Raw genomic sequence first — 20,651 nt, forward strand, 5'->3', positions numbered from 1 at the left:
AGTAGTAGTAGTAGTAGTAGTATAAGATAACATCAGCAGTAGTAGTAGTAGTAGTAGTAGTAGTAGTAGTAGTAGTAGTAGTAGTAGTAGTAGTAGTAGTATAAGATAACATCAGCAGTAGTAGTAGTAGTAGTAGTATAAGATAACATCAGCAGCAGTAGTAGTAGTAGTAGCAGCAGTAGTATAAGATAACATCAGTAGCAGTAGTAGTATAAGATAACATCAGTAGCAGTAGTAGTAGTAGTAGTATAAGATAACATCAGTAGCAGCAGTAGTAGTATAAGATAACATCAGTAGCAGTAGTAGTAGTAGTATAAGATAACATCAGCAGCAGTAGTAGTAGTATAAGATAACATCAGCAGCAGCAGTAGTAGTATAAGATAACATCAGTAGCAGTAGTAGTATAAGATAACATCAGTAGCAGTAGTAGTAGTATAAGATAACATCAGTAGCAGCAGTAGTAGTATAAGATAACATCAGCAGTAGTAGTAGTAGTAGTAGTAGTAGTAGTAGTAGTAGTAGTAGTAGTAGTATAAGATAACATCAGCAGCAGTAGTAGTAGTATAAGATAACATCAGCAGCAGTAGTAGTAGTATAAGATAACATCAGCAGCAGTAGTAGTAGTAGTAGTATAAGATAACATCAGCAGTAGTAGTAGTATAAGATAACATCAGTAGCAGCAGTAGTAGTATAAGATAACATCAGTAGCAGTAGTAGTAGTATAAGATAACATCAGTAGCAGTAGTAGTGGTATAAGATAACATCAGCAGCAGTAGTAGTCGTATAAGATAACATCAGCAGCAGTAGTAGTAGTATAAGATAACATCAGCAGCAGTAGTAGTAGTAGTAGTAGTAGTAGTATAAGATAACATCAGCAGCAGTAGTAGTAGTATAAGATAACATCAGCAGCAGTAGTAGTAGTATAAGATAACATCAGCAGCAGTAGTAGTAGTATAAGATAACATCAGCAGTAGTAGTAGTAGTAGTAGTAGTAGTAGTAGTAGTAGTAGTAGTAGTAGTATAAGATAACATCAGCAGCAGTAGTAGTAGTAGTAGTATATGATAACATCAGCAGCAGTAGCAGTAGTATAAGATAACATCAGCAGTAGTAGTAGTAGTAGTAGTAGTAGTAGTAGTAGTAGTAGTAGTAGTAGTAGTAGTAGTAGTAGTAGTAGTAGTAGTAGTATAAGATAACATCGGCAGCAGTAGCAGTAGTATAAGATAACATCAGCAGCAGTAGTAGTATAATATAACATCAGTAGCAGTAGTAGTATAAGATAACATCAGCAGTAGTAGTAGTAGTATAAGATAACATCAGCAGCAGTAGTAGTAGTATAATATAACATCAGCAGTAGTAGTAGTAGTAGTATAAGATAACATCAGCAGTAGCAGTAGTATAAGATAACATCAGTAGCAGTAGTAGTATAAGATAACATCAGCAGTAGTAGTAGTATAAGATAACATCAGCAGCAGTAGTAGTAGTATAAGATAACATCAGCAGCAGTAGTAGTAGTAGTAGTATAATATAACATCAGCAGCAGTAGTAGTAGTATAAGATAACATCAGCAGTAGTAGTAGTAGTAGTAGTAGTAGTAGTAGTATAAGATAACATCAGCAGTAGTAGTAGTAGTAGTAGTAGTAGTAGTAGTAGTAGTAGTAGTAGTAGTAGTAGTAGTAGTAGTAGTATAAGATAACATCAGCAGTAGTAGTAGTAGTAGTAGTAGTAGTAGTAGTAGTAGTATAAGATAACATCAGCAGCAGTAGTAGTAGTAGTAGTAGTAGCAGCAGTAGTATAAGATAACATCAGTAGCAGTAGTAGTATAAGATAACATCAGTAGCAGTAGTAGTAGTAGTATAAGATAACATCAGTAGCAGCAGTAGTAGTATAAGATAACATCAGTAGCAGTAGTAGTAGTAGTAGTATAAGATAACATCAGCAGCAGTAGTAGTAGTATAAGATAACATCAGCAGCAGCAGTAGTAGTATAAGATAACATCAGTAGCAGTAGTAGTATAAGATAACATCAGTAGCAGTAGTAGTAGTATAAGATAACATCAGTAGCAGCAGTAGTAGTATAAGATAACATCAGCAGTAGTAGTAGTAGTAGTAGTAGTAGTAGTAGTAGTAGTAGTAGTAGTAGTAGTAGTAGTAGTAGTAGTAGTAGTAGTAGTATAAGATAACATCAGCAGCAGTAGTAGTAGTATAAGATAACATCAGCAGCAGTAGTAGTAGTAGTATAAGATAACATCAGCAGCAGTAGTAGTAGTAGTAGTATAAGATAACATCAGCAGTAGTAGTAGTATAAGATAACATCAGTAGCAGCAGTAGTAGTATAAGATAACATCAGTAGCAGTAGTAGTAGTATAAGATAACATCAGTAGCAGTAGTAGTAGTATAAGATAACATCAGCAGCAGTAGTAGTCGTATAAGATAACATCAGCAGCAGTAGTAGTAGTATAAGATAACATCAGCAGCAGTAGTAGTAGTAGTAGTAGTAGTATAAGATAACATCAGCAGCAGTAGTAGTAGTATAAGATAACATCAGCAGCAGTAGTAGTAGTATAAGATAACATCAGCAGCAGTAGTAGTATAAGATAACATCAGCAGTAGTAGTAGTAGTAGTAGTAGTAGTAGTAGTAGTAGTAGTAGTAGTAGTAGTAGTAGTAGTAGTAGTAGTAGTATAAGATAACATCAGCAGCAGTAGTAGTAGTAGTAGTAGTAGTATAAGATAACATCAGCAGCAGTAGTAGTAGTATAAGATAACATCAGCAGCAGCAGTAGTATAAGATAACATCAGCAGCAGTAGTAGTAGTATACGATAACATCAGCAGTAGTAGTAGTAGTAGTAGTAGTATAAGATAACATCAGCAGCAGTAGTAGTAGTATAAGATAACATCAGCAGCAGTAGTAATATAAGATAACATCAGCAGCAGTAGTAGTAGTAGTAGTAGTAGTAGTATAAGATAACATCAGCAGTAGTAGTAGTAGTATAAGATAACATCAGCAGCAGTAGTAGTAGTATAAGATAACATCAGTAGCAGTAGTAGTATAAGATAACATCAGCAGCAGTAGTAGTAGTATAAGATAACATCAGCAGCAGTAGTAGTAGTATAAGATGACATCAGCAGCAGTAGTAGTATTATAAGATAACATCAGCAGCAGTAGCAGTAGTATAAGATAACATCAGCAGCAGTAGTAGTAGTATATGATAACATCAGCAGCAGTAGCAGTAGTATAAGATAACATCAGCAGTAGTAGTAGTAGTAGTAGTAGTAGTAGTAGTAGTAGTAGTAGTAGTAGTAGTAGTAGTAGTAGTAGTAGTAGTATAAGATAACATCGGCAGCAGTAGCAGTAGTATAAGATAACATCAGCAGCAGTAGTAGTATAAGATAACATCAGTAGCAGTAGTAGTATAAGATAACATCAGCAGTAGTAGTAGTAGTATAAGATAACATCAGCAGCAGTAGTAGTAGTATAAGATAACATCAGCAGTAGTAGTAGTAGTAGTAGTAGTAGTAGTAGTAGTAGTAGTAGTAGTAGTAGTAGTAGTAGTAGTAGTAGTAGTAGTAGTAGTAGTAGTAGTAGTATAAGATAACATCAGCAGTAGCAGTAGTATAAGATAACATCAGTAGCAGTAGTAGTATAAGATAACATCAGCAGTAGTAGTAGTATAAGATAACATCAGCAGCAGTAGTAGTAGTATAAGATAACATCAGCAGCAGTAGAAGTAGTAGTATAATATAACATCAGCAGCAGTAGTAGTAGTATAAGATAACATCAGCAGTAGTAGTAGTAGTATAAGATAACATCAGCAGTAGTAGTAGTAGTAGTAGTAGTAGTAGTAGTAGTAGTAGTAGTAGTAGTAGTAGTAGTAGTAGTAGTAGTAGTATAAGATAACATCAGCAGTAGTAGTAGTAGTAGTAGTAGTAGTAGTAGTAGTATAAGATAACATCAGCAGCAGTAGTAGTAGTAGTAGTAGCAGCAGTAGTATAAGATAACATCAGTAGCAGTAGTAGTATAAGATAACATCAGTAGCAGTAGTAGTAGTAGTAGTATAAGATAACATCAGTAGCAGCAGTAGTAGTATAAGATAACATCAGTAGCAGTAGTAGTAGTAGTATAAGATAACATCAGCAGCAGTAGTAGTAGTATAAGATAACATCAGCAGCAGCAGTAGTAGTATAAGATAACATCAGTAGCAGTAGTAGTATAAGATAACATCAGTAGCAGTAGTAGTATAAGATAACATCAGTAGCAGCAGTAGTAGTATAAGATAACATCAGCAGTAGTAGTAGTAGTAGTAGTAGTAGTAGTAGTAGTAGTAGTAGTAGTAGTAGTAGTAGTAGTAGTATAAGATAACATCAGCAGCAGTAGTAGTAGTATAAGATAACATAAGCAGCAGTAGTAGTAGTATAAGATAACATCAGCAGCAGTAGTAGTAGTAGTAGTAGTAGTAGTATAAGATAACATCAGCAGTAGTAGTAGTATAAGATAACATCAGTAGCAGCAGTAGTAGTATAAGATAACATCAGTAGCAGTAGTAGTAGTATAAGATAACATCAGCAGCAGTAGTAGTCGTATAAGATAACATCAGCAGCAGTAGTAGTAGTATAAGATAACATCAGCAGCAGTAGTAGTAGTATAAGATAACATCAGCAGCAGTAGTAGTAGTAGTATAAGATAACATCAGCAGCAGTAGTAGTAGTAGTAGTAGTAGTATACGATAACATCAGCAGCAGTAGTAGTAGTATAAGATAACATCAGCAGCAGTAGTAGTAGTATAAGATAACATCAGCAGTAGTAGTAGTAGTAGTAGTAGTAGTAGTAGTAGTAGTAGTAGTAGTAGTAGTAGTAGTAGTAGTAGTAGTAGTAGTAGTATAAGATAACATCAGCAGCAGTAGTAGTAGTAGTAGTATAAGATAACATCAGCAGCAGTAGTAGTAGTATAAGATAACATCAGCAGCAGCAGTAGTATAAGATACCATCAGCAGCAGTAGTAGTAATATACGATAACATCAGCAGTAGTAGTAGTAGTAGTAGTAGTAGTAGTAGTAGTAGTAGTAGTAGTAGTAGTAGTAGTAGTAGTAGTAGTATAAGATAACATCAGCAGCAGTAGTAGTAGTATAAGATAACATCAGCAGCAGTAGTAATATAAGATAACATCAGCAGCAGTAGTAGTAGTAGTAGTATAAGATAACATCAGCAGTAGTAGTAGTAGTATAAGATAACATCAGCAGCAGTAGTAGTAGTATAAGATAACATCAGTAGCAGTAGTAGTATAAGATAACATCAGCAGCAGTAGTAGTAGTATAAGATAACATCAGCAGCAGTAGTAGTAGTATAAGATGACATCAGCAGCAGTAGTAGTATTATAAGATAACATCAGCAGCAGTAGCAGTAGTATAAGATAACATCAGCAGCAGTAGTAGTAGTAGTATATGATAACATCAGCAGCAGTAGCAGTAGTATAAGATAACATCAGCAGCAGTAGTAGTAGTAGTAGTAGTAGTAGTAGTAGTAGTAGTAGTAGTAGTATAAGATAACATCGGCAGCAGTAGCAGTAGTATAAGATAACATCAGCAGCAGTAGTAGTATAAGATAACATCAGTAGCAGTAGTAGTATAAGATAACATCAGCAGTAGTAGTAGTAGTATAAGATAACATCAGCAGCAGTAGTAGTAGTATAAGATAACATCAGCAGTAGTAGTAGTAGTAGTAGTAGTAGTAGTAGTAGTAGTAGTAGTAGTAGTAGTAGTAGTAGTAGTAGTAGTAGTAGTATAAGATAACATCAGCAGTAGCAGTAGTATAAGATAACATCAGTAGCAGTAGTAGTATAAGATAACATCAGCAGTAGTAGTAGTATAAGATAACATCAGCAGCAGTAGTAGTAGTATAAGATAACATCAGCAGCAGTAGTAGTAGTAGTATAATATAACATCAGCAGCAGTAGTAGTAGTATAAGATAACATCAGCAGTAGTAGTAGTAGTAGTAGTATAAGATAACATCAGCAGTAGTAGTAGTAGTAGTAGTAGTAGTAGTAGTAGTAGTAGTAGTAGTAGTAGTAGTAGTAGTAGTAGTAGTAGTAGTATAAGATAACATCAGCAGTAGTAGTAGTAGTAGTAGTAGTAGTAGTAGTAGTAGTAGTAGTAGTAGTAGTAGTAGTAGTAGTAGTAGTATAAGATAACATCAGCAGCAGTAGTAGTAGTAGTAGCAGCAGTAGTATAAGATAACATCAGTAGCAGTAGTAGTATAAGATAACATCAGTAGCAGTAGTAGTAGTAGTAGTAGTAGTAGTAGTAGTAGTAGTATAAGATAACATCAGTAGCAGCAGTAGTAGTATAAGATAACATCAGTAGCAGTAGTAGTAGTATAAGATAACATCAGTAGCAGCAGTAGTAGTATAAGATAACATCAGCAGTAGTAGTAGTAGTAGTAGTAGTAGTAGTAGTAGTAGTAGTAGTAGTAGTAGTAGTAGTAGTAGTAGTAGTAGTATAAGATAACATCAGCAGCAGTAGTAGTAGTATAAGATAACATCAGCAGCAGCAGTAGTAGTATAAGATAACATCAGTAGCAGTAGTAGTATAAGATAACATCAGTAGCAGTAGTAGTAGTATAAGATAACATCAGTAGCAGCAGTAGTAGTATAAGATAACATCAGCAGTAGTAGTAGTAGTAGTAGTAGTAGTAGTAGTAGTAGTAGTAGTAGTAGTAGTAGTAGTAGTAGTAGTAGTAGTAGTATAAGATAACATCAGCAGCAGTAGTAGTAGTATAAGATAACATCAGCAGCAGTAGTAGTAGTATAAGATAACATCAGCAGCAGTAGTAGTAGTAGTAGTAGTAGTAGTAGTATAAGATAACATCAACAGTAGTAGTAGTATAAGATAACATCAGTAGCAGCAGTAGTAGTATAAGATAACATCAGTAGCAGTAGTAGTAGTATAAGATAACATCAGTAGCAGTAGTAGTAGTATAAGATAACATCAGCAGCAGTAGTAGTCGTATAAGATAACATCAGCAGCAGTAGTAGTAGTATAAGATAACATCAGCAGCAGTAGTAGTAGTATAAGATAACATCAGCAGCAGTAGTAGTAGTAGTAGTAGTAGTATAAGATAACATCAGCAGCAGTAGTAGTAGTAGTAGTAGTAGTAGTAGTAGTAGTAGTAGTAGTAGTAGTAGTAGTAGTAGTAGTAGTAGTAGTAGTATAAGATAACATGAGCAGCAGTAGTAGTAGTATAAGATAACATCAGCAGCAGTAGTAGTAGTATAAGATAACATCAGCAGTAGTAGTAGTAGTAGTAGTAGTAGTAGTAGTAGTAGTAGTAGTAGTAGTAGTAGTAGTAGTATAAGATAACATCAGCAGCAGTAGTAGTAGTAGTAGTAGTAGTAGTAGTAGTAGTAGTATAAGATAACATCAGCAGCAGTAGTAGTAGTATAAGATAACATCATCAGCAGCAGTAGTATAAGATAACATCAGCAGCAGTAGTAGTAGTATACGATAACATCAGCAGTAGTAGTAGTAGTAGTAGTAGTAGTATAAGATAACATCAGCAGCAGTAGTAGTAGTATAAGATAACATCAGCAGCAGTAGTGATATAAGATAACATCAGCAGCAGTAGTAGTAGTAGTAGTATAAGATAACATCAGCAGTAGTAGTAGTAGTATAAGATAACATCAGCAGCAGTAGTAGTAGTAGTATAAGATAACATCAGTAGCAGTAGTAGTATAAGATAACATCAGCAGCAGTAGTAGTAGTAGTATAAGATAACATCAGCAGCAGTAGTAGTAGTATAAGATGACATCAGCAGCAGTAGTAGTATTATAAGATAACATCAGCAGCAGTAGTAGTATAAGATAACATCAGTAGCAGTAGTAAAAGATAACATCAGCAGCAGTAGTAGTGCATCATTTTAGCAACATGTTGCATGAAATAGGGTTCCTACACAACATTGATATACTCTATATTATATTATATTTCTATAATATTTATTATATCTCTGTGTTTCTGCTCTCCTTTCTGTCTGTTGTCTGTCTGTCTGTCTGTCTGTCTGTCTGGCTGTATGTCTGTCTGTCTGTCTGTCTGTCTGTCTGTCTGTCTGTCTGTCTGTATGTCTGTCTTTCTTTCTGTCTCTGTCTTTCTGTCTGCTAGGGATGTGCTGGATCCGCTGTCATTAACTGGTTAGCCACTGTTTTCTTGGTTTATTTTTATGTAATGTTAACAACAGTTACCATGAGGTTCAACAGGCTCAGTCAGAGCTTCTCCAGGTGGTCTGCCGTGATTGCAGGACGTTACAGTCAGCAGTTACAGTCAGCAGTTACAGTTAGCAGTTACACTCAGCAGTTACACTCAGCAGTTACAGTCAGCAGTTACACTCAGCAGTTACACTCAGCAGTTACACTCAGCAGTTACACTCAGCAGTTACAGTCAGCAGTTACAGTCAGCAGTTACACTCAGCAGTTACAGTCAGCAGTTACACTCAGCAGTTACACTCAGCACTACACTAAACTACTCCCCTAGCGGGACGAGGCTACACATATCTTCAGTCGCTTACCGATTTCATTGCGCGCTCCACCGGAATTACGACGCGTGCCCCCCTCCCACTAACCAGGCAGGTGATCGCCCTGTTACCTATGTGGCAGAAAAAAGATTAGTTAAGAGTATTACACACAAGAACGGTTTACATCAATCAAACTGTGTAGCACGGACAATGGAAACACAACAATATAACTTACCAATGAAAAACAAACGCTATCTTACCTGACATGCTCCAATCGACAAGTTACAATGTTACATAACAAACAAGGAACTATACAAGTGTGCAAACTAATGAGCCCCCATGTCATGTACAAAGGTCTAATGACCATATAGAATATGACTGGAGCGGGCTGTACATGAAAACCAGCCCGTCCAGCGGATGCTTTAAGCACCGTCCCGAGCAAGTAAGAAACAACACAAGACGTTTTCCAAATAGTAAATTATATATTTATGGTGATAGGGATTGAAACCTCCACCATAATGCACAGGGGAAAAAGGTAGGGGAGGACAAACAAGACATACATATATACAAACAAACACTTAGTAAATAATATAAATGTAACTGTGCCAGTCATGGGACACAAAGAGAAAGCCACACGATATCATTCCACAGCTACAGCTAGGCAAGAAGGCAACCTCCTCACTCCACTCTGGAACGTGGCAGTGATTCAAATGAGGCGCCCCGTGTGTGTGTCATCTTCCAGACTATAACCACTCATTCCACTGACTGCCCACAGGTGCACCAAGCAGGTGCAATCAGTTCAATCAGGGGGATGAGTGGTATCTGGGGAAAGGAGAAAGAAAAACAGAATTAGAAGATGACACATCACACAAACAAAGATAACACAACCCATACTAATTATACTAACCTGATGTTCACATGGTCTTCCAAATACAGTAACAATGATAATGACCAACCCACGTACGTCACAACGATGTTACAGTCAGCAGTTACAGTCAGCAGTTACACTCAGCAGTTACACTCAGCAGTTACAGTCAGCAGGATGTTACAGTCAGCAGTTACAGTCAGCAGGATGTTACAGTCATCATGATGTTACACTCAGCAGTTACAGTCAGCAGGATGTTACAGTCAGCAGGATGTTACAGTCAGCAGGATGTTAGTCAGCAGTTACAGTCAGCAGGATGTTACACTCAGCAGTTACAGTCAGCAGTTACAGTCAGAAGTTACAGTCAGCAGGATGTTATAGTCAGCAGGATGTTACAGTCAGCAGTTACAGTCAGCAGGATGTTACAGTCAGCAGGACGTCACACTCAGCAGCACGTTAGGTCCAGGGCTACTGAGGCGGCTGGATGAAAAGCAGCCACAGTTTGAAAACAGCTCCCAGCTGATTGTTGTTGTCAGGTTGTTCACGGAGCACATGGGCCTGCGGCGCCTCAGACATCTCTCCCACTCTCACAATCCTTCCGACGTGACAGCGTTCACAGCGGCGACCGGTAATCAGCAGACAGTGTTCCTAAGCGCTCCTCTCCTCCCCCGGGCAGGGAAACACTTCACTTCCTGTCTGGATGCTCATTGGTTAGACATGTTTCTGCCTTTGTGTAGAGAAAGATGTCTTATTCGTTTTTTCATCGTCAGTTCACAATGTTTCCATGACAACTACTAGGGCAGTGGTTCTCACTGTGGTTCTCACTGTGGTTCTCAGTGGGGTTCTCAGTGGGGTTCTCAGTGTGGTTCTCAGTGTGGTTCTCACTGTGGTTCTCAGTGGGGTTCTCAGTGGGGTTCTCAGTGTGGTTCTCAGTGGGGTTCTCACTGTGGTTCTCAGTGGGGTTCTCAGTGGGGTTCTCAGTGTGGTTCTCAGTGGGGTTCTCAGTGGGGTTCTCAGTGGGGTTGTCACTGTGGTTCTCAGTGGGGTTCTCAGTGGGGTTCTCAGTGGGGTTCTCAGTGTGGATCTCAGTGTGGTTCTCAGTGTGGTTCTAGGTGTGGTTCTCAGTGTGGTTCTCAGTGTGGTTCCCCAGTAGACTCCTTCATCAGCACATGATGGTCTCCACACTGGATACCTGCAACTCCAGTGTTTCCCCTACCATTGCCTTGGCGGGGCGACCAAAAAAAAAAGATGCAACGGCTGCCTCCTCGAGTACCGGAGGGGACACGTGATGCAAGGCTTCGTCCACATTGCAGCCGGCTTGTGGGAGGCATGGCCAACAGCGTTCGAGACAGGGGAGGGTAGAATTGGACTATACGAAATTGGGGAAGGGAGAAAAAATTGAAAATGGAGAGAAAAAGTAGATACAAAAAAAAGTAGCCAAACGTTACACTATAAAAACAAACTGGATAGTTGATATAAGTTGATATATGAACTGGATAGTTCATATAAGCCATTCTCCCTTTCTGTGTGTGTGTGTGTGTGTGTGTGTGTGTGTGTGTGTGTGTGTGTGTGTGTGTGTGTGTGTGTGTCTGTGTGTGTGTGTGTGTGTGTGTGTGTGTGTGTGTGTGTCTGTGTGTGTGTGTGTGTGTGTGTGTGTGTGTGTGTGTGTGCGTGCGTGTGCGCGCGCGTGTGCGGGTGCCCGTGGCAAGTTTGATAGTATTTACTGAGGATGGCCAGATAATGTTGATATTTAAACTTAAAAAAGAATTATACAGAGAGAAGCTTCAGCAAGTACAAAATGCTGCTGACCGACAAAAGAGAATCCTTCACTGAGGAAAACACAAAGGCCTAACCATCATGTATCACAATGGTGATGTCAGCCAGAGATGGGGAGAAGCATGAACCTTTAAAGGACATCTCTTTGAAATAAATTACATTTTACAGTTTTTTCTGATTTCTTTTAAACAAATTATTATTTTGTATTATTTAACTATTTAATTATTATTTAGTTATTGCACTGCACTGGCAGTTGAACTGCATTGAACTGAACTGAATTGGAAAAAAGAAACCTCATAACCTAACTGGCACTGAACATTGAACTACACTGGCACTGTTTGCAGATGTACTGTTATTAAAGTTAGTTAAAAACATAATTTTGTATAGTTTTTATGGTTAAATCCAAAGGAAAAAATATAAAATCAGAGAAATCCGAAAACTGGAAAATTAAAAACAGAGAAATCCGAAAACAGGAAAATTCATATCTGAAAACAGGAAAAGATACAAACGGATTTCATAGGGCCCTAGTTAAGGTGAGTTAATAAATTCACTCTGAAAATCTGCTCCGCTCTGATAAACTGAGTGAGATCCACAAAGAATGGATTGCACGGAGCAAGTTGCACCCTTACTTACAATTCATTATGAATTGAAAATGGGGGACCCTGATGTAAACAAGACGACAGTCTTTCTCTGGTCTGCATCCCCTTAACAATTGTGTGTATTGAGCCATACTGTATTGTACCCATTCTGCAATCTGTTAATACATTATTTTTTCATTCAATCAATCACCGTGCAGATTGATTGATTGAATGACATTTTTATTAACAGATTGCAGAATGGGTACAATACAGTATGGCTCAATACACACAATTGTTAAGGGGATGCAGACCAGAGAAAGACTTTCGTCTTGTTTACATCAGGGTCCCCCATTTTCAATTCATAATGAATTGTAAGTAAGGGTGCAACTTGCTCCGTGCAATCCATTCTTTGTGGATCTAGCCTCTCTTTGGTCAGAGCATTCAGTGTGCACTCTGAGCCCTCAGAATTTCCGAACAACTTGAGTGCGCTCGCTCTGACACTGGTTGTAAATAGTGCTGTCAGGCGATTAAAAAAATGTATCTAATTAATTACAGGATTTGTAATTAATTAATCTAATTAATCACATTTTAATCGCATAACCATTTTATGCCTGATATTCTATATTCTATAATCATATTTCAAATTGCATGTGTCCGGATGGCAGAATTCAGTACTGTATCTACAAAACCTTCTGTTTAATCATCTTCCATCTATTAATTTGCTTAGATTTTTCAGGTCTGGTCAATTTGAGCATGGTGTTATTCACAGTCAAAGATAAAAAAAAAATTATTGATATTCTCATTTGGTTCATTACAATTTACTCAAAATAAAATTTTCATTCAATCAATCACCGCGCAGATTGATTGAATGAAAATGTTATTAACAGATTGCAGAATGGGTACAATACAGTACGGCACACAATTGTTAAGGGGATGCAGACCAGAGAAAGACTTTCGTCTTGTTTACATCAGGGTCCCCCATTTTTTATTCATAATGAATTGTAAGTAAGGGTGCAACTTGCACTGTGCAATCCATTCTTTGTGGATCTAGCCCACAGTATTTCTGACACTGGGAATACATTCCCTGAGATTCATAGATGTCCCTAAAATCAGATACCAAGAACATGCAAATGGGCCATATTAAAAAAAAACGTCTGTAAATGTGTATTCTACATTCTTATCGAATGAATGAGATGCAAAAAAAAAATTATAAAAAAAAAAAAAAAAAAATTGTTTTGTAATACATTTTGAGTTAATTTTCATAACGCGATAATTTGCTGTGTAATTAATTAATCTAATTAACGCGATAAACTGACAGCCCTAGTTGTAAATAGTTATGAGTGTTGTATGTGCCTCCCTGTATTGTAAATAGTTTATGTGTGTTGTCACTACTGTATGTATAATTGTAAATAAGTACATTTATGTGTTGTAAATAAATATAGTTAATATTTATTTACCTAATTTATGTGCAATCGTTTCATTTCAGCTCAGTGTAGACAAATGCACCGATACTAACAACCGCTTTACTGCGCGCGTCTATGACTACACTGTTGACACCACGTATCCGTGACACGTGCACCCCGCGAAAACACTAGTAGTTTTGGGGGCCTACCACCACCCCTGAAAAAAATCCTGGGGGAAACACTGAACTCTGTTTGACTTACTTGACTTAATCCTCTTTACCCCATTGGGGGGCATAGGGCGTCCACCAGAGCTCTCCATCTCACTCTCTTCTGGGCCAGGGCCTTTGCTTCTTTCCAGCTCACTCCGATGTTCTTTAGGTCTTGGAGTGTGGAACGTCTACAGGTGTTTCTCGGCCTACCTGAACTCTGTTTAGTTGGCAACAAAACTAATGCAAAGTCAATGGGGCCAAGCTCCTGTCTGTACAAGCCCTGCAATACATGCTGAAACCTACTTTGGTTACCTTGGTAACGCTGCAGCTCTGCGTCTGTAGCTCTGTGTCTGTAGCTCTGTGTGTGTGTCTGTTATCAGCCTCTCTATTATACTCTGTTATGAGCCTCTCTATTATACTCTGTTATGAGCCTCTCTATTATACTCTGTTATGAGCAGCATCTCTATTATACTCTGTTATGAGCCTCTCTATTATACTCTTTTATGAGCCTCTCTATTATACTCTGTTATGAGCCTCTCTATTATACTCTTTTATGAGCCTGTCTATTATACTCTTTTATGAGCCTCTCTATTATACTCTGTTATGAGTCTCTTTATTATACTCTGTTATGAGCCTCTCTATTATACTCTGTTATGAGTCTCTTTCATCATCATCATCAAACCTGTATTTGAATAGGCAGTTTAATTAAGAACAAGTTCTTATTTTCAATAACGGCCTATTTGGGGGTAAAAAGCCCCCTAGGGGACTCTGTTATGAGCCTCTCTATTATACTCTGTTATGAGCCTCTCTATTATACTCCCCATGTGTCCCGCCGGGACTGTGTCCAGTTTTACCCCCGCTTAACCATTTCATTACTGAAGGTCAAACGGTGTCTAATGTTGCGGGTTTGGCTGAGGCTTATCTACCCTTTACACGGGTGGACGGTCTGATGGCGGGGCTCAGGACAGGTGTGCCGTGCTTAGAGAAGCAGGTCCTCTGCCCTGACATGGTAGAGCGGTATCCCGCCCGGAAGCCGACGCCAAGGGGCGAGTCGGGACGGCAGGTGGCTGAATGGGCTGATGAGGCTTATATCGCCACGGTACAGAATTTAGCAGCAACTAATAACATTGGTCAATTGGCTGCTTTTCTGTCGAAAATGGTGTCGGGCGATGGGGTCTTAGGGACGGCCGACGTCAAGACCCTCGCTCAGGGTTTTGAGGTTATTCAGCTTTTGACCCAGCCGCAAGCTATTACCGCAGGGAGGGTTAGGATGCTGTCGACTCTTATTCACAGACATCTGTGGTTGGAGCACTGGAGCAGTCTCCCATGGAGGAGGAGAGGAGAATTCTCCTCCTCAGGGCCCCCCTCTCCGTGTATGGACTTTTTGGTTTGTCAGCGGAGGCACGGGCGGCCTTTAACCGGGGCCCCACGCCGCCCCACACCGCTCCAGAGGTGAGAGCACGGTTTCGCCAGCGGCTGCTGCGAGACCTCCGACCGGTGGCCATGTGTCCCCCGCCAGATATAACCTGGAAACAAAGAGACAGGCTCTCACGGTGCCGACAGACCTCGGCGGCCGAGGGATCGGCTGAATTAGATGGGCACGCCTCCGCGAGGAGTAACCGTCACCGTCTAGCTGTGTCTAGCACGCTCTCCGTTCATCCCTCCCCCCGCTACACTACGGGATTCAGGGCTCTGTTGTGTCCCCTCTGGCTGCGGGCCGCGTTCTTCCAGTGAAGCGCAAGCGGCCCGACATATCGCTTCTCATGAAGACAGGGGCTGGCACCCAGCTGCTAGCTAGGCCTGGGTCTGTCTATGAGAATGTTGTACTGTCAGGAGGTGCTCGTTGGTTAATGCCTCAATGCCTCGTTGTGCCTCTGTTGGTTAATGTTGTTGGTTAATGCCGCATCGCCGCATCACTTAACGCCGCCATATAACTAACTAATATACTAATACTAATACTAATATACTAATATAACTAACTAATTCGCGATGGACCCTGCCGCCAACGTGCAAGCTTTTGTGCCAACGTGCAAGCCAGATATTTGAACATCGTCCCCAAAATGAATGGAAGCGAAATAAAGAGAGCTTATTATTAATCAGTCAGCAGCCTCCAACGGGCGAAATAACGTCACAGCAGTATAGTTTGTTTATACTTCAGAAGTATGATATTTGAACATCGTCCCCAAAATGAATGGAAGCGAAATAAAGAGAGCTTATTATTAATCAGTCAGCAGCCTCCAACGGGCGAAATAACGTCACAGCAGTATAGTTTGTTTATACTTCAGAAGTATGATATTTGAACATCGTCCCCAAAATGAATGGAAGCGAAATAAAGAGAGCTTATTATTAATCAGTCAGCAGCCTCCAACGGGCGAAATAACGTCACAGCAGTATAGTTTGTTTATACTTCAGAAGTATGATATTTGAACATCGTCCCCAAAATGAATGGAAGCGAAATAGAGAGAGCTTATTATTAATCAGTCAGCAGCCTCCAACGGGCGAAATAACGTCACAGCAGTATAGTTTGTTTATACTTCAGAAGTATGATATTTGAACATCGTCCCCAAAATGAATGGAAGCGAAATAAAGAGAGCTTATTATTAATCAGTCAGCAGCCTCCAACGGGCGAAATAACGTCACAGCAGTATAGTTTGTTTATACTTCAGAAGTATGATATTTGAACATCGTCCCCAAAATGAATGGAAGCGAAATAAAGAGAGCTTATTATTAGTTTCGAGTTAATCAGTCAGCAGCTCTTATGCTCCGTGAAATAACATTATACACTCTGCTGCCGCGTTCGCTGCGCGCTTCATTCATTTAATTTGGGACCTTGCAGGGACCTCTGCTGCCGTGTTCGCGGCAAAAGGGGGCGGGGGGTCATGGCCAATCAGAGAAAAGCTGAACACAAGTAGGTTGCCTTTAATATTCACGCTGCCAGGCCGGGTATTACGTTGGTGCCTCCCCCGTCCAGACTAGCAATCCTAGCAGCGGTAGTGAGTCAGGCACGCGTAATTTGGGGCTCACCCTAGACAGCGTGAGGACCACACACCATGCATGTCCAGCCGCAGAGCAGGCGATCCCCAGCAAGTTAATTGCTTTGCAAAAACGGGACAATGCTCAGCGGGGGAACTACCTCATTCACCAGGAGTGTTGACTGTCGTTCCCGCCGTTTCAGACCGCCCCTTTCTGTCGGGGTCCCCCCTTGGTTGCAATTGCCTCATTGGTAGGGTCAGGGTGCGAAATCCAGACTCTGTGAGATACCTTGCTTGCGCGGTTGGCGAAACCAGGGTTTGCAATGCACAGCGGGAGGGACCGGGCCACCTATCTATGATTCTTAGCGGGCCAGCGGCAGTTGGCAGCGAGGGCGCTTTGCGATTTTTACCACGTATGGTATGGCTACAGAAGTGCCATATGTCGGTGTGGATGGAGAGAATGGTGAGAGCGGGGCTTGTGTTACAGTTTGCACACCCCCACCCTCCGTTTTTGGGTTTGATACAGACTCTATTGTCAGGGTCCGCGACAGTGACAGCCCTGGCCGACGAGATCCGATCTCTGTTGGCGAAGCAGGCCGTCGTCGTGGTCCCATGGGAGGACGCGTTAAGTGGTGTTTACTCCCGATATTTTCTAGTGCCCAAGAAATCGGGGGGTGTCAGACCCATACTGGACCTGTCCGTGTTCAATCGGTTGATTGTGGCGAGAAGGTTCAGAATGTTGACCGTCAAACACCTGTTATACGCTGTCAGAGTGGGAGACTGGTTCACCTCCATAGACCTGAAGGATGCGTATTTTCACATCCCGATCTTCCCTCCTCACAGGAAATACCTACACTTCCTGTTTCAGGGAATAGCGTACGAGTACCAGAGGCTGCCGTTTGGCTACTCTCTGGCTCCTCGCACCTTCACCAAGTGCGTGGAGACCGCGCTGGTACCTCTGCGTCGTCAGGGGATACAAACTTTATTCTAGCTAGACGACATTCTGGTCCTCAGCCGGTCAGAGGAGATTGCCAGTTCTCATACCAGGCACCTCACCAGCCTGGGTTTTGCTGTGAACTGGGAGAAGAGTACTCCTCTTCCCAGTCAACAGGTGGAGTACTTGGGCTTAATTCTAAGCTCAAGGTCTATGAGGGGAACCCTCTCAGAGCGGCGGCGAGAGGATATTCTCGGCGTGCTCGGGAGGTTCCGTCCTGGCAGGACGGTTACGGCGCTGTCCGTGATGCGCCTGCTCGGTATGATGGCATCTGCTCAATCTGTGGTCCCACTTGGCCTCCTCTTCATGAGGAGGATACAGAGGTGGTTTTTCAGTATGAAAATAGACCCTGTGAGGGGGGGCGGAGCTGAGCGATCATGGAGTAGACGTGTTTCACATGAGCTCCCTTCTACCGTGCTGAATATACGTTTCTCCCCATTAGTCTTTATTTTATTTTTATTTGTTTTTTATCTGTTTGCTAGGTCGTCGTGTTTAGTATACATTCATCAACTTTTTTTTGACTTTCTACGATGGCGGGGGTGGAAACCAGAGCCATGAAAGAATTAGGCACGACGCCGACACCGCCGAGCATGGCCGCACCGTCTCCCGCTGTCGGGGAGTTAAGCGAAGCTGTGCTCTTGGTCATGACCAAGCTACACGCAGACTCTGAGACACGCATCGCTGAAGCACAGAAGAAAGTACACGCAGACTCTGAGGCACGCATCGCTGAAGCACAGAAGAAAGTGTTGGCGGATTTCTGTATCAGCCTCCGTCGTGAGATATCAGAAGAAATACGGCTGGCGGTAGTCCCGCTGACAGACAAGATGGAGACGATTCACGCTGCCTCATCGGCTAATGCTAACGAACTAGCCATGCTAACGACGGAGGTATCATCACAGTGTGAGAAGATGGCGGGTCTTGAATCCGCCCTGCTGGCTAGGCAGGCTGAAGTCAACAAACTACAGTCGGCGATGGAGGAGATGCAGTCCCGGGATAGACGCCACAACGTCAGGATTGTTGGAGTACCGGAGACCAGCGGTGAAGGCCGTCTCTCTGAGACCATGCCCGAACTGCTGCAGAAGATACTAGGGACGGACGTCCTCCCTATGCCTCCTATCTGTGAGTCGGCCTACAGAGCGGGCAGGTTTTCTCCCGGCGTGAACAAAGAACCGAGGCCCATCATAGTCAAGCTGAACAGACTCCAACAGAGAGAAATCATCATGCGGTCGGCTCGTACCAGAAGGGGTACTCTGAGGCTTGGCGATCACAAAGTGGCCATTTTTGAGGACTTTACACCGGAGGTTCAAGCTCAGAGAGCCGAGTACAAGGTGGTCCTGACTAAGCTATGGAAACTAGGCCTGAGGCCCACGTTATTCGCTCCCGCGAAATTATCTGTGTTGGAGAAGGTCGGTGGTCAGCGTTTGTTTTGGTCGTTGGCTAAAGCGAAGGAATATCTCGCGGAGACACCCGAGTCTGTTGCTTGATATCTATGGAGGGTGAGTGACTTGGCGGTTTGGGCCTATATACATTGATTAGGTCGACTATTCACAAACACTTGCTGTCATGCCCAGACATGCTAACTGTCCTCTGCCCATCCAACTAGCGGGGCTTCCCAATGACTTCTGTTACTTGCTAAAGCTGACCTCATGGTCGTACTTGTGTATCGCCTCTTTGGAAGCTAACGAGCTAGCTGAACAATGTACATAGTAGGCTAACGTGCTATCCGGATTCGTCACTAGCTTACGCGCTAGCCTCGGGCTAGCCAGCGGGCTTCGACTATGGTCTGCGATGAGACATTCGAGACCCGTTAATGGTTACGTATTTTGGTTGCTGTTGCTGTTCAAAGGGACATTGGTTTGCACAGTTCAAGAGTGACCGAGTCCCTAACTAACTTCTGGTATGCTTTTTATTTTTATATCCAGGTTGTTTTGAGCTTTGGTGATCCAAAGTAGATGCCAAGGTCGGTTGAATATGCATATACAATATTTGATAACAGGTTGGGTCGGGTATGGCTTGCACTTCATGGCTATATGGTTATATGGCTTGCACTCTAGCCATTACCCTCTTTTCCTTTCTTTTTTCTTTCCTATTGTCGCTGTTTTTATGTCATCTATATGCGCGATTTAAATGTGATCCGGTTCTACCTTGGACTAACTGCTGACTCGCCTTAATTTTGTTTTGAATTTTCCGTGAGGCACTTATGCTATAACGTTGATACATTAATATGCAGACTCCAAGGTAGATGGTTACAGGTTGATGCTGAGTAATTATATAATAATTATTGTCGCTGTTTTAATGGCATTTGAATGAGCAATTTAACTGTGATCCGATCCTACCTTGGACTAACTGCTAATCTGCCTTAAATGTGTTTTGAATTTTCCGTGATCCACTTATGCTATAACGTTGCGACATTAATATGCAGACTCCAAGGTAGTTGGTTACAGGGTTGATGCTGAGTAATTATATAATAATTAGTGTCGCTGTTTTAAGGGCATTTGAATGAGCAATTTAACTGTGATTCGATCCTACCTTGGTCTAACTGCTCCGACCGATATCTTTATTGAAACAATGTATGATGACAGGTGGTGTCAGGTGTTGCCTATTACCATCCCCGGATTGATTAATGAATGATTGTGTTTAATTCTATTCTTACATAGGTTAGGTCATTTCAGCCGTTGTGCCTGATCAGAGGGACGGCTAAAGGGGTGCACTTTGACCATAACCCCTTTTTTTTCCCCTTCCTCCTTTTTTTTGTCATTGTTTAATTGACACTGTTCACACAATTTTGCACAATTAACCTGTGACCCGAACCTGCCTTAGACTATCGGCTGGGATGCTTTAATTTAATTTTGTTTTGAATTTTCCTATACCCTTTTGGGCTATAAAAATGTGATGTTGAAGCGCAGATTCGGAAATAGAGGGCTGCAGGTTGATGCAGAGTTATTATTTAATAATGGCTATTTTTACCATTATGGTTGTCTCATGTTGGGGCCAGGGCTCAGGTGGGTTTTGACCGATATCTTTATTGAATTTTATTTTATTATTATTTGTGTTTATTGGACTAGTGGGGGTTTACTCAGGGGTTTATCTAGAGGGGGGTGGGAGTGGGAAGCGTCTTATTGATCCATGTCTCTAGTGGGAAGTGATAGGAAGATGACCATCCTCAGTGGATGGGGCATAGGGTGGGGATTGGAGAGTGGGTATAGGGGAACTTATAGTAGGACGGGTGGGTTAGGGTTTAGAGTAGAAGGAGGGGGGGTTGTAGCTGGGGTGGTATTTTTATGTGTTCTATGTACTGTTGTCTTATATATGTGTAAGTGTTCCTCCTCTGAACTCCTGGGATTGACCGTCCGGGCC

Source organism: Notolepis coatsorum, assembly GCF_963971535.1.
Source record: "Notolepis coatsorum genome assembly, chromosome: 13".
Lineage (NCBI taxonomy): Eukaryota > Metazoa > Chordata > Actinopteri > Aulopiformes > Paralepididae > Notolepis > Notolepis coatsorum.